The sequence below is a fragment of the Anticarsia gemmatalis genome, chromosome 2 (genome assembly GCF_050436995.1).
Source record: "Anticarsia gemmatalis isolate Benzon Research Colony breed Stoneville strain chromosome 2, ilAntGemm2 primary, whole genome shotgun sequence".
NCBI lineage: Eukaryota > Metazoa > Arthropoda > Insecta > Lepidoptera > Erebidae > Anticarsia > Anticarsia gemmatalis.
The window spans coordinates 14,329,050-14,342,379 of record NC_134746.1 but is presented as its reverse complement, the minus strand read 5'-3'; the positions used below and the strand labels follow the sequence as shown (position 1 = coordinate 14,342,379).

The 13,330-nt window shown below is 36.8% G+C and overlaps 1 protein-coding gene across 1 annotated transcript in view; it reads right to left on the bottom strand.

Annotated features, from left to right (window-relative positions):
• The window catches only part of LOC142985954 (uncharacterized), a 114,466-nt gene that overhangs the window by 80,342 nt on the left and 20,794 nt on the right, over window positions 1-13,330 (bottom strand). The gene's annotated exons all lie outside the window — the stretch shown is intronic.

The window sequence follows — 13,330 nt, the reverse complement described above, 5'->3', positions numbered from 1 at the left end:
GATACATAATATCACGTCTTTTTCCCATAGGGGTAGGCAAAGAAAGCCACTTGGTACGTTTGTGGTATCCTTACAACCTTCCCTAGGCTCATTCGCATCTATACATCTTGTCATACAGGACCGCTGGTTACGAGTACTCCACACATAAAGTAGTTACAATTAACTGACTAACCCCGGGTTTCTGAGATACATTTAGCGGTAGCTTATCTATTCAATAGCGATTAAACTCGTATAAACTACCGCTAAATGTAATCAGAAACCAGGCATAGCTAACTTCATTTAATAACAAGGGTCACTATTTTCATGTTTATATACGGGAAAAAAGAACAAAAATCCTGTAGCCTATTTCCAAGTGTTGGAATTCAGTCTAAACAAAGAAGTAATAGAAATATGAATAAGCCACAAGGCGACTAACTAACAAGATGATGTATTCATAGTGAGCGCGCACCGCCCGAGCGTGGTTCCAGCCAGTTTCGATAACAGACCTCATCCTTGAATAAGGTATGCAACGTTTAATATCAATCTGAGTATAAAACTGCTCTGATGTAATTGACGGCCTCCGTGGCGCAGTGGTTAAGGTGATCGCCATGCCACTAAGGCGTCGAGAGGTTCGATTCCGACACGGAACAAATATTTATATTATTCATTTATATATTTATTACCACCTTACTTTAACAGTATTAACTACACAATCATGTAAGTAAGTTATAGGTACATTAAATATTTGTGCGATCCATAATAATTGTTTTGAGTGTGGTTGTAGTTTGTGTTCGTTGTTTGTAAAAGACCCCGCAACACAAGAGTAAGTGAAAGTGCGGGAGTAGTCTTTTAAAAAAAAAGTACCCGAGATGTTATTTTCAAAAGACACGATCTACGCCAAAGTCTGTCAAGATTAAGGTCATTGACTTGGTTTAATGATTGTTGCCTAAATCAACAGTAGCATTGTCTATTTACGTGTCCTCAAGATGTAAATAATATATTATGATCTTATGCGTATCTCAGTTGACAACTAGTGTATGTCATTGCTGCTTTGTTGTAACGTGTTCATCACTATAATCTAAGAGAGAAAACAAACGGTCGAGACTGAGGGTGCTTACCTCACTGTCATTTACAGTAAGAACTTCAATTTAAACTAGATTGTTCTTGAACTCAAATAAACATTCTAGTTAAGATTTCACTTTAATTAGTCTGAATAATCATATCATCTTTTCAAAGGAAGTAATAAATTATTATTATAAAAAAGGTATGCAGAGTAAAATCTGTTATAATTATACAAATTGATCGGTAAGTATTTAAGTAATGATAATTGAGCGGCCTTCGCGTGGGCTCGCCTGCCCCCTATTGACCTGATGCGCACGCGCAGACGAACGACCTACACTTACAATTAAACCTGTCTCATGTATCAGGGATATTTTTAGAACTAATTCAATTAAAAACCCACTTTTGGTTGTCACTTGTGTATTTCTGAATACAGCACTGGGAATTGCTCTTGTGTCCGTGGAACTTTTACAAACATACAAACAACGGACACAAAGTACAACCAGACCTGAAACAACTACTGGATCGCACAAATCGATACCTCCTAAATATAATATAGTCAACTAACATTATAGTTATTTAAAAAAACTAACATTAAGGTCATTGACAATTATGTACGATAAGATAAAAATATTAAATACCAAAATTTGTAAGATGGCTCAGTATACTTAGGTGTCGAAATAATTATTAGATGTGGGAATCGAACCTAAAACCTCCCGACGCAATGGTAGCGGGGTGGCAACCACCTTAACCACTGCGCCACGAAGGCCTTCAATGTATACATTTATCCTGTCCATTGTCTATTTAACATTATTTATTATATTCATACAATTTCAGTACATAGTTCATTGTTTGCTATTGTGTTAAAGATTTAAGTGGTAATTAGTACAGGATTATTATCACAATGTATCTAAATATAAACGTTAATTATAAATAGTGTGTGTTTGTTATGAAATAATATACAAACAAATGTATCGTACATGTGTCTTTGTAACTTTATCTCTGTGACGTACAATATTTGTTTGAATAAGGTTTTAACCATGAGTTGTGACACGTGAATTTTGGTGATTCAAGTCACAATTCAAAAATGAAGTGATAAACAATACTATTGGAAAATTCATAGAATTTAGAAAAAAACCCTAATTATTGTAATTAAATAACCTGTGAGTGTAATCATAACAATCCATCGATCATGGAATTTACCACTATTGTAGTTTTATCACTATGTAAAACTCCTACAAATAGCCCACAACTACACAACACAATGTACAGCATATTGGCTTTCAAATAGTAAGTTGTCAACTGAGTTACACGTTCTTGTCGTATAGTTAGTGGTCAACCTAGTACCAAAGTTCTTCAATCCACCCAGAGGCCTTTTACGTGGCTTAACGACTGTTATCCTGATTCACAACAACCGGGGCCGACTTATTACGTGCCCTCCAAAGCACGGAGACACTCAGTTCAAATACCACGGTCACCCATCTATGGAATGACCGCGCCAAGATTAGCTTAACCCACAGATCGTTTACCAACCGGTGAGCGCAGCTATGGGCGCCTTAAAGAAGAAGTGCCCACGACATAACACTCCCATACGTAACTAAAGCAAAAAATAGCATCCCATCAAAATATTTACGCATACCATTGAAAGAGCGTTATAAAGAACAGTTAGACATAAAGCAGCGTCTGTCTGGAACCGTGTGATGGCATGGTGCCAGCGATCCTTAGACCTCACCTTGGCGAGCCATGGGCCTCTGCCACCATAAACATGAGGAGAATATAGCGATGCCGAATTTGATGGTAGATAATTGCTTGATGTTTGATTTATTGAAAAGTAATTGTGTTTTGTGCCAGGATCTACTAATGCTTTTACAAGAATTACTATTGAGTTGAAGAATACATTTTCGGGAAACGATGGTTTGAAAAACATAGGAGTATTTTGATCATCCGATTCTTCTACTGTTTATCTTCAAATACGGTTATTTCAACGCACTTACGCAAACCTTAACTTCAAGCAAAATAAAATAACATCATACCCAGCCCTAGAATTCATGATTAGGGAGGGAAAAACAAATATTGACTTTAACTCCAGTATCCTTAGTGTATGATAATAGTGAAAATCAAATCATTTATTCATTTAGGCCGAATTACACTTATACGTAACGTTACAATTACTCAGTCTACCACAATCTCAGAAACAAGGGTAGATCGTAATGAGAAGAGCTGGCAAGAAACTTTTACAGGAACAAAATAAAATGCTAGTATTTCACCTAAATTGCGACTATTTGGTACAAAAAGCAATCAAACCACCTCAAAGATGTCTTTTGTCAAAGAATAGGCTCCTAAGTATTACGTAATTATTCACAAAATATCTAATTATAGCCACGGCAAGTTCCAGAACCATGACGGCATGCAAGAACAAAACAAATGTGTTTTTTTACGGCCATTTACGAAAAGATAACGAACACTAAAAACATTTCAAAGACGATTAGTATTTATTGATGCGAGGTAATTTTCGTGTATGTATGTTAATTTTGCACACATGCATTACTGTACAATGCTGTACACGTGAGTAGCACTTTGCAAAGACGTTTTCATAATTGCTGAAAATTATTTGGTTTGATGCATAGGCTATGTTTTAATCAGCAAGCAACTGCAGTGTGTGAATCGAAATAAAGATATGTAAATCACTTTTTTACTGACGGTTTTCCCGGTAAATCTGTTTTCATACAGAGAGTCATACAAACAAAGACTGCCAAATAATGTTAACCATCACAATTTTAAAAGATGTGTCATTTTAACATTTAATTCTGCGCAATTACGACAAACAACTATCGCCTTGGAGTTAAAACGTACTTTTCTTCGGGTTTCTGAGTCCTGGAATGTCCAAACTTCGGTGGAATTGATAAAAAACCGTTGAAAAAACCTCGATAACTGTGTAGTTGGTAAATTCGTAGGCGTGCTAGCACACGTGTGTACAAGTGCGCATGTGTGTTGTCACCAGCGCAGGCGCCGCCGCGGCGTGCAGATAACATGCAAATATGCGCCGGCGCCGAAACACTAACACTAATTACTACACTCGTCACGCCAAATACCAAACATTGTGGATTAGAAGTCATTCACCGGAATCAACAACGTTCTAAAATGTCGACGGAATTCTATTTTATCAACCATTTTATGAAAATCGCCTCTTTAGCAAAAAATTATGTAAGTAATTCTGTTATACATTATTTAACCAAAACATTAGCAAAACTTACAAAGCCCTACAACGCAACGGTAATTTTTAAACTCAGAGTACACTAGTCTTCCCTGCATATTAGGAAAGTCATTCATATCAATATAGTCACTAAGAACCACACACAATTTGTCATTTTAACACATACGTGTAAAGTATACAAGAGACCGACCGAGGAGTACATCTTCAACGAATTCGTGACCGGCACTTTGTCCAAGCTACATTAAGCATGTCCGATGCAAGAGCTTCAATGTCTAATCTCGCGGGAAACGTTTAAATGCAAATGCGCCATGTTTCCTCTGGGCTTGTCTTCTCATTAGGGCGCGGATATCCCATTGTTAAATCATTATTACATCAGCATCACGCCACGGTAAGAAGAATACATTATCTGGCGAAAACTTGATATCAATGCCTTAATGTTACGAATATTTAAATATTAAACAGGTTCTTTTACGAATTATAGAATGTTTAAACAGGCTTATACTTACTTTGATTTAAAAAATCTGATGCTAGCGTTAGTTGCATCGCTTAAACTGGATAATACTCTTGTAAATTATGGACTGTAGTTCAAAATAAGGCTAACAATAAAGATACTAGCAGACTATAAAAAAACACAAGTACCTACACAAAGACATTTTCAGTATTTACGTAATAGGCGGTCACGCTCGACTTCGCTAGTTTAGGGTGAACGATCAATCTGAGTCACCAAATCGATTATACACGGAACACTAAGTTGTAACCTCGAAACCTCGTGATTGTATCCATCACCGACCTCTACACTTATTGGCAAACTTTCTCAAAAGACGTTACCAATATTGGCACCTGATCTCATTCCAGCGACATTGAGATGTGACCTTGACATCTGGCTATCGTGCTGACGTCATCGGGATGCAGTAAAAACAAAGTAATAAATACAGGCAACGTGGTGATTATCATCGTGTGATCCACCTGACGGAGTGAACGTGACGCAATCGTCGCCGGAGCGTGCCAGCGAGTCCAATCGATCCGTGCTGCAAGACGCGACTCGACGCGGAAAGAATGCTGAGTACGCACCGCCTGATCGATGAGACAGCTCCAATCTCACCTGCATCGCGAATGTGGGAACTTGGTCACGGCTCTCGTTTGCTTTGGCAATATTTATGTTAGTTCTTTACTTTGACAAGTCCATTTTAGTTTTTACAACGGGTTATACATCTACAGATTGGTAGTAAGGTCTTCGTACTGTTATTTCACGAACAATCGCTAATGTTACAATTTGGTAGCACGATTAATTGATTTGACCTTAAAAGCTGTATAAAGACAACCAAGTTCGTACTGCCTACTAACTAGCATAATATGTAACCAAACTAGAAACTAGCATAAATACTGCTATTCTGAAACATATCTTGCACAGTCGTTTAAAACATTCAAGCAGTCAAGTAAATTACCAGTGCAATGTTTTTTGCCGTCAATCAGCGATCAACAGTCGGTAGAAACTCGACCACAGTCGGTTCTAATTTGCATCCACGTTCTACCTGTTACCGAGCTGTGTGCGTGTGCAATTGATTGGCTTACTTCACCGGCTTAGGGGACACAGATAAAAGGGGTGCATCGTACCCTTGTGCAATAAATGCATACACACGTATAGTGTGCAAGGGAAACTTCCGTCTGTGACTAAGTTATCTGACAAGGATAGCACGATGGTCTGACGAAGGAGACCTACTGTCGCACTAACAGCGCGGAAGAGTACGCGAAAGGTGCGACTAGCCGGCACCACCGGTCACGAGTTCACTACTAACCCCTTATTATTACACTTTTTGTACATAACACAAATTGAAGGGAGCCGGCCAAACCAAGCGTGAACAATAACAAGATACACCTGGTGGTACGTTTGTTAAAAAACACGTATTTTATCGAGCCCGCCCGTCTTGCCACACACACGACATTGCGTTTCCAACGTTACGACACATAGACCGGTTCTTCACCTTATAAATATTACCGACCTGTGCCGTTTTGAAGAAGAACATTTCTGTTCATACGAAACTACATTCCAATTAGACCATTAAGTGCCAAAAATCGCATCTACATGAGGAAACAATTGTAAAAAAATAAAGCAATCGCATTACCGTCATCGTAAAATTATTGCTGCTGTAAAAAGCACGGCAAAAACACCGACGTCTCGGTGCCAACCATTGGTGTGCGATCACGCAAACTCTTGGTCGTCTCAAATTGGTTTCATTCTCTGGTAAAAAAATTACATCAATCTTAAGAGCAGTCGAGCGATAAGTTGTTTTTGCGAAGTGGATGACTAAGTGCGTGTCAAATAATGGATGGTTACCATAGAACAGACAATGATTGTCGCAAGATAATACGTATTGTTTTGTTCTTAGGGAATTCCTCGGTGTTTTTGCGGGTGAATGTCGTTCGTGCGATGACACGGCGACTTGGATCATGCGCTCATGTTTCACGAATCAAGAATGATTAGCGAAGCACATCTGCTGTTTTGAATCACAACAACACGAACATCGATTTGTATTTCTAAAACTATACTGACGATGAAGCAAAATGCTATAGTATAGTATTCCACAAACAACAGGAAGACGTAACCTCAAAAAGAACAATAAAAGATGTATATGTGAACCCTAGATAGGCAATACTTAAACTAGGCAAGGGATAATTGAACGTGACACAAAGTTAATTATCGAGGCCCTCCTTAATCTGTCTGAGTTAAATCCTAGGAACAAATAAATTACACTGGGAATCTAGACGTCTGATCCAATTTCCCAAGCCCGAGGCAAGGATTTGTTTTTAACTCTGGAATTAACTTGTATGTTACAATTTAAACCTTAACGAGACAGTCGATTACAACTTGATAAATGGTAGGTTTCTTTCATGTTTTTTCTATTAATGGCTGCTTCATTGAACTGGTCTTTTTCTGATTTATGAACAAAGCTCTTGGCAAAATCCCAGACAACCTAAATTCTGTAAGTAAATACACCAACGAATTTCAAAAGCAGGACAATAAACTTGCGCAGACTAGATCCTAATTCGTCTATTTATTTTCTTCTCCTAGTACCGTGAAATATAGGGCGAGAGAGGGTGACGACTCCTTGCGCCCTAAATCAATGCAAATCGTGAATAAAACAAGGATAACGAGGGTGCTTTTATTAACCCAGTAGTGGTTTATACCGGTTTTATCTCGGCGTCTCGTAAAACAAAGTGGCTGGCGTACAACATTAAGTTTTTATTGACAGAGTATAAATACGATACGTATTGAATCTGAGTCGGCTGTTTGTGTACAAATATATCAATGTTGGACGGGCTCTGTAGCAATACAACATTGAAAAAATACTGAAGTTTCAAATACATCATTATTTGACTTTTGATATACACTTATGTTACGGTTTATTATTTCACTAAAACACTGTCCAGTAGTAAGATGCACCAATTGGTTGACAAAATAAGCAACTTTTAGTGCAATCAAATTCTAAAAAGGTGCCCAATTTGACTTGCCGTGCTTCGCACGTAAAGTCTTGTTTTCCTTTGTATAAGTATAAAGTCTCCTCAAGTCAAAATTAGTTGGGGGAATAACACGGCGAGAGCTTTGAACTCGATGAGATCATCCACGCACGAATTCTATTGTACTACTTTACATATCCAATGCTTACGAATTGTGAGATTACAAGCTGGATAAAGGAAACAATACCGGCGATGTATACCGTGCGATTTGAAAGTATCACGATCAAGTTGTAATAAATAGAAAAAGCTGCGGGAAACTAGACGATGGAACAGTATAACTAAAGGTATGTATTTGAATGACAAAATATAATTATAATCCATGTAAATTACTAAACAAAATTTCTGTAAGTAAATCCTTATTGAACATTATAATAGCGAAAGTAATTTAGTATTAGTTTCGCTTGTCTGCCGCATTAACCTATTTTTTGATTACTTACTGGTATTGGGCTGAGTATTCGTTCTAGGCTGTGCAAAAATATTTATGTTTCATATTAAAGAGGTGAATTGAGAAATGAAAATTACTCTACAATAGTGAACATTGCTGAAGTAGCACTATCTTGACTTTTGGTAACTAACATTCAACCATACTCGTATAGGTGTGTACTAATGTCACATTGTCGATTTATTTTCTAGTATTTACCAGCATTATAACTGATAGGTGATGTTCATGTAGTTAATAGTAATGACCAGGTCTCAAGTACAGATGGTAGTTGATAGTGGTAGTTAGCCGGCGGTCAGTGTGGTCGGGAGAAAGCGGGGAAATGATCTGTGACCGAGACTCCGACCGCGGCAGGACTTTCATGTTATGACGCTATGACCGACACTTAATACACGTAGCAAATAAACTTTTTTATAGGTAATTAGCGCCCCGTCCCGAGTGGTCACAGGCTTACTGAACACATATCCTAATAAATATTAAACATACAATGCGAGAATTTTAAAGTTATGATACCGATGATGATGGCGAAACCTAAAGAATAGTGCCTTCATACTTGTTAACTAAAGTGATAAGCACGTGTTAAAACGAGATGAATTTATAATAGAGACCTAAATACTAAGATAACTTCACAGGAAGTAGGTTTATTAACGCCATGTTTATTGGACTTTAGCTAATGCAGCGGAAAAGATAACATTAATTGTGAATGTGTCACTGAGTCACTGTATTATCAATTTGATACTATTAGCAATGTTGAACCCTTACTGAGAAGTGTAGGCATTAATTAGAACATTAATGAACTGAAAACATCGACGAAATAATCTATATTAATAAAAATGAGTCACCTAAATGTATTTATTGTACGTGCAAAACTTTAGAACAACTAAATCAAATTGGATAATACATTTTTTAATATGTTTGTCTGTCGGGGCTAGGTTTGTATGGAATCGATGGGATTCGTGGGATTTATGGGATCGGTGGGATCGAAATTCCCATTGGAATGGAATCAACGGGATGAAATTGTACTATACCTACACAAAGTTCGGCCACTCTGTTAGTTATTAATATAATTCTGAATCGTGAGTCATTGACTTTGCTGTTATCGTTAGCAGTGACCAAACTTTAAAGAGAGTAATGTAATAATATTCGAATATGAAACGATGAAAGGAAAACCCGAATACAAAGATAAGAATTTAATTAAGTATTATAATAAGTCAGTTAACGCTCTAACGGAAAAGATAAAATTAATTGCGAATTTGTCATCAAGTTATCGGGACACACTGCCACGGTATAAACATAATGACTAAATGAACTAAACGAATATTTATCATGAAGAACACATACAACTCCAGAAAATTTATGTCATAATTTTACTTTTGTAAGATATACAAAATACGCAATTCGTCACAGTGTTGGTCCCGTGTAATAGGGGGTAAGCCTATTGTCATACCGGGTATGGTACTAAACCCTGGGCTACTATTCTAATAAACCAATATAAATTAGAAAAAGATTAATATCACTTTGACCTTGGAATCAAACCCAGGACACTGAGAATCATCAGGTGAATGCACTACCGACCACGCCACAAAGATAGTCATCAATTAACTGACGAGAATAGCCAAATCACCAAATAAACAACATAGAGCCTCCAACAAAACCCTGCAAAGGCGGTTACTTCATACACTGAACTAAAACGTGTAAAATATGATCAATTTGAATAGAATTAGCAGAATTACCACCGAGGATATCGGCGCCACGAGCTCGTTCCTAATACACCGTGAACAAAGCTAATCGATTCGTATTAATTAACCTGAAGGATTCCACTTTAATACAAATATGCTTCAACTGGGCACTAATTATGGTAAGAATTTTGAGGAATATATAATAATAAAATAGCATATCTCTATAACTATCTTTAGTAGGTTAGGCGGTAGCTAGGATAGAGCTAAGAGAAGAAGACAGATCAGAAAGGCTTCACTCCACAATTAAATTGAATTTGCAAAACCACAAACTAATTGGGTATCGCAAGATTGTCTAACACAGACGTCCAATGCATAATCCTATGACTTATATCTAAATAGACTTTTCATTGTTTGTTACATCGCAACACAAGAATAAATCTTAATGCAAACTATCTTTACAATAAGAAAAATATATGAAACCTTCAGTATAACAAAGCCAGTGGGTGTAGGTAGGCGGCGTGACGTCACGGCTCACAATACAGCCACTCGCAGTACTTATCACACTCGAGTGGTGCACACACACGCTTATCTCAGCTGAACACCGGCACAATGAGACACTGAGATATTAATATTGAGTGTTTGGCTACTTGTACTACTTGAATATAAATAAAAAAGGCTTTACTATTTTCACCTTTTTACTATTTACAGTTATAAAGTCGCCATTACAATTCTACATTAGGTCAATTTATTAATTGAAAATAAAATCAGGTGCATAGTACTCGTAACGGGCAGTCCTGTATGACAAGATGATTGTATGATCGTATCAAGTGGTGTTCTTTGGTCTCTGTCTACCCCTATGGAAAAAGGCGTGATATTAGTTATGTTAATTAATTTAATTTAATAGGAATGGAAAAACACACGCATTGACGATATTTTATCTCTGCCTGCACCCATAAGAACAAAGCGTCAGTTAATGTACATTATGTAGACCGTATTAAAATCCTGATCAAAATTGTAATTTACTTAACAAAGCAGAACACAGCAATACATTCGCAATTTCATTTGAATTGACTCTTGAAACCTAATTCTTTGTCATTAGTCCACTGCGACATTTTGTATATAAACGTTCATTTGAAATTGAAGTCTAAAAATAAATGTTACAAAAAGCAATAAAGCCAGACATAAAACATCACAAACACAATGAAAATGAACAGAAGCAATACAATTTACAAAATCCCTTTAAACTTTCAACAAATAAAAAGTATGAAATATCGCTTATTAATAGGTGTATGAACAGCTATTTGAAATATTTAGAGTGTGACAAACACACCAATTTCAGTTTGTATTTGTCATCGCATACTCTTCGTGTTCAATGGCAATTTTAAAAGTATGGCAGAAAGCTTGGCCGCTTGCCAATAGGTTATAGTGCTGTATACATCGATATAATGTATGCTATCTCGTAATGTACGTCTATTTTGGAGATTTTTACTCTTAGATAGATTGAATGGGGACACAGCGGTAACTTTTATAAGGCTATTAGAAATGAAACATTTTCAATAGAGTCCTAGTAAGAGAGGTATCTACAACTCAAGAAGCTAAGGCTTGCGCTATTCTATTCGGCACGTTCGGTTCGGCAAAATTACCGAACAACAAAAGCGACTCGACTTACTTCTTTTGACTTGTGCCGATCGGGTTCATCTACACCTATTCGATTTTGCCGCCCGGCTAGGTTAATGGCGAACCGAATATGTGTGTAGCAAGCTTTGAAACACGGTACGAGAGGAAATTAATGCAAAAATGATATTCACGGACTCGAATATTTTAAAACAACTTACGAACAAGAAAATAAGGAAAATGCAGACAGCATCAATGATTGCCGACATTTTATAACATTACCGAACAATGAACCGCGAAGTCATGTGACAGATAAGACACACGAAACAAGTGAAGACATTACCAGAAAGCCACTTGTACATTAGTATCGATTTAGATAAAACTAATATCAGAATCAATAAAGATAAAATGTTAGTCAACACGTGAAACACGTTATATTAAGTGTCCAACTCATTAATTTAACTGCCTTCACGATACAATCGTATAATGGCGATATAATTTCGAACAAAGTTATAGAATTTTCTCAAAGGAAAATCATCAATATTCAGACTTGCTTAATGCTTATGTGTACTGTTTGAGACTGTTTGTTCTGCTCTTTCACGAGTCCATCATGCTCTGCTCCATGCAATACTCAAATCAGTAGTTAAGTTACCAAGGTACGTAATAAAGTATGCTGTCTCCAGAGATCACTTTCACAAACCTATGACATTGAAGTTAAACTTCGTACACTTCACCGTCCATAGCTGATAGCACGTTCTATGAAACCCACGGTATTTTCAACAATGGATATCACTGGCGTAAACTGTAAGAAACTTATGCCTTTCTCTGTTTATGCCAATCATCCCTTTTTCATGTCAATCTTACTCACGGGAACTTGTCTACACAAACTTCTGTAAATACGTCATCGTCTATCCATGGGACTTGCACTTCCAAGGCTTATGTGTTCTTCTATGATAAGATATCACTTATTTTATTTAACTCTACTACAGAACTAAATTCTCTGTACAAAAGCTAGCTTATTATCATTAGATCATTTAGTATCAATGTCATGCATTTTTTTATTAGTCATGTTCAAAAGTCTGTCTCTTTTCACTCATCTTATTAATTTCAAATATATTACATTCGTCTAGTGCATAATTAACAAGAACAGTTTACAGAGAGCTTATTCACAAACGTCGATCGTGCCGGACATTGATTGATTTAGCGTTTAAACAAACTCGGTTACTGCGAGTCCTACACGGTGCTACTACGACACTCGGAGTACCATTGATTTTATTGTCATATTCCTTTGAACGATAAATTAAGTTATTGACTGCTCAGAAAGTGGATTATCGGCTTTTATGATCCTGCTTGAGATAAAACCTTTATTACATTTTCTATTTCTTTCGTTTCATATTCGCCATTTATAATTTTTATCCGTTACTGTCCTACTGCTGGTCACGGGTCTCCTTCCTTAATGAGGGAGGAGTTAGGCCTTGAGTCCACCCCGCTAGCCAAGAGCGGGTTGGGGACTTTGCATACCTTCAAGAACTGTTCTAAAGAACTCTCAGGCATGCAAGGTTGCATAACGATGTTTTCCTTCACCGTTATAACAAGTAATAATTATTTCTAATACACACACAAAATTTGTTTTATACATTTATTGAGAGCATCCAGAGCTCCTAAAGTCTCCATTTAAAATTGTAAACATGTTACAAAGACTAAATTTTCAATAAAAATGCCTCGGTACATAAAACAACTATAAACCTAACGATTGCAAGCTTTTATTTCCCACGTGTAAACAGTAAAATAACGACATAATTGATGATCTAGTTGATACAGGAATCACGT